Source organism: Schistocerca serialis, unplaced genomic scaffold, assembly GCF_023864345.2.
Source record: "Schistocerca serialis cubense isolate TAMUIC-IGC-003099 unplaced genomic scaffold, iqSchSeri2.2 HiC_scaffold_1196, whole genome shotgun sequence".
Classification (NCBI taxonomy): domain Eukaryota; kingdom Metazoa; phylum Arthropoda; class Insecta; order Orthoptera; family Acrididae; genus Schistocerca; species Schistocerca serialis.
In genome coordinates this window covers 310,001-312,500 of record NW_026047399.1, presented here as the reverse complement: position 1 = coordinate 312,500, position 2,500 = coordinate 310,001, and positions in this window count along the sequence as shown.

Genomic DNA, 2,500 nt, shown 5'->3' with positions numbered 1-2,500 from the left:
CACAGAAGGACAAAAGCCCCACTTGGGTGCCGAAGCGAACTCTCCCAGCACAGCGCACGCGCCAACACGTCCGCACAGCTGCGATACAAACCACCTGCGAGAACCGCAGAGGCGACCGAGCAGCAGACGGCGTCGCGGCGCCGAGCGCCGGGCGGCGGCGCATCCTCAGCGCACACAGTCCTCAATCGGACCAGCACACTGCAGATGTCCACCGCGCTTCGCACCGGGCCCGCGAGGACCTACTTTGGCCGCACGGCGCCGCGTGCAGGGTGCGCCGGCGCGCAGCTGCGCCGCCTGCCGCCTCCGTCGGCCGGCGCGCCTGCCACTGGCCGCCCCCACCAGCCGGCTGTAGCGCGTGCGCCCACGCACCGCGCGGCCAGCACGCCGGGAGGCCCCCCCTCACCGGCCGGGGACGGTCCCACCCAGCCACCGCCGCGTATCGCTTCACACCCAGATGCCATTCACGTTCGTGGGCATGGTGGGTATCGCTGGAACAACCGGTTGGTAGCTCAACCGATCGTCGCCATCACTGATTCACCTCTAGCGAGAACAACCGCACCACAACGGTTTACCAGTTGTTCATTTGCGTAACGTCACCAGCAAACGTAGGCGTCCATCGCCATTTGCAAATTCAACGATTGTTGCATGCCTGTGTCAGGTGTCACGACACACTATGTCTGCCCACATACACGCAACAACATGTGCACGCTTCGCGAACACGTGGAAGGTGGCCCCCGTACGTATGCGATGTCCATTGCGCGAACGACTGTCAACCGGCCTCTGTCGCATGTCGCAGATGTGGAACGCAGTGCACCATGCTATCACGGTGTGTGAGAGGAGACGACTACGTCTGACAACACGCGCCACTACATCAACAGACGGCTCATGCTGATCGCCATCCAGGGCATACCACACTGCAATCCAGCTCTTATAGGGAGACGACACGTAGCTGAGTGCACAACATTTGGACCGCATGGTTCGCCGTTGTTGGCGCAGTCGTTGTACGGTCACATGTACCACGATGTATCATTCAGTACATGAGGACCAATGTGCAGTACAGTGTGTGATTTGGACGTACAACATCAGCGGACAGTTGACACAGGCCGTACCACAGCGTAGGCTAAGTGCTTCGCCATGCGAATGCCAATGAACAACTGCAAATGCCAATGAACAACTGCAAATGCCAATGAACAACTGCAAAGGGCATTGAGCATGTACGTCCTGCTGCCATCCACATTACAGTGTATAGCTGCAAGGTGTTTAACATGAAGCGATACACTGGGGACCGGGCAGTGCGAGTAGCAAACTATATTGCGGGGGTTGCAGTTAGGCAACACTACACTAATTTAACGCGTCGTATGACAATTACAGAGCAGGTTAAGGCCCAACGTGTGTTGGGTTAAGGCCCAACGTGTGTTGGGTTAAGGCCCAACGTGTGTTGGGTTAAGGCCCAACGTGTGTTGGGTTAAGGCCCAACGTGTGTTGGGTTAAGGCCCAACGTGTGTTGGGTTAAGGCCCAACGTGTGTTGGGTTAAGGCCCAACGTGTGTTGGGTTAAGGCCCAACGTGTGTTGGGTTAAGGCCCAACGTGTGTTGGGTTAAGGCCCAACGTGTGTTGGGTTAGGGCCCAACGTGTGTTGGGTTAGGGCCCAACGTGTGTTGGGTTACGTTACGGCGCAATGTGGGTTACGTTAAGGGGCAATGTGGGTTACGTTAAGGCGCAATATAGGTTACGTTAAGGCGCAATATAGGTTACGTTAAGGCGCAATGTGGGTTAGGTTAAGGCGCAATATAGGTTATGTTAAGGCGCAATATAGGTTACGTTAAGGCGCAATATAGGTTACGTTAAGGCGCAATATAGGTTACGTTAAGGCGCAATATAGGTTACGTTAAGGCGCAATATAGGTTACGTTAAGGCGCAATATAGGTTACGTTAAGGCGCAATATAGGTTAGGTTAAGGCGCAATATAGGTTAGGTTAAGGCGCAATATAGGTTACGTTAAGGCGCAATACAGGTTACGTTAAGGCGCAATACAGGTTACGTTAAGGCGCAATACAGGTTAGGTTAAGGCGCAATACAGGTTAGGTTAAGGCGCAATACAGGTTAGGTTAAGGCGCAATACAGGTTAGGTTAAGGCGCAATACAGGTTAGGTTAAGGCGCAATACAGGTTAGGTTAAGGCGCAATACAGGTTAGGTTAAGGCGCAATACAGGTTAGGTTAAGGCGCAATACAGGTTAGGTTAAGGCGCAATACAGGTTAGGTTAAGGTACGACACAGGTTAGGTTAAGGTACGACACAGGTTAGGTTAAGGTACGACACAGGTTAGGTTAAGGTACGACACAGGTTAGGTTAAGGTACGACATAGGTTAGGTTAAGGTACGACATAGGTTAGGTTAAGGTACGACATAGGTTAGGTTAAGGTACGACATAGGTTAGGTTAAGGTACGACATAGGTTAGGTTAAGGTACGACATAGGTTAGGTTAAGGTACGACGTAGGT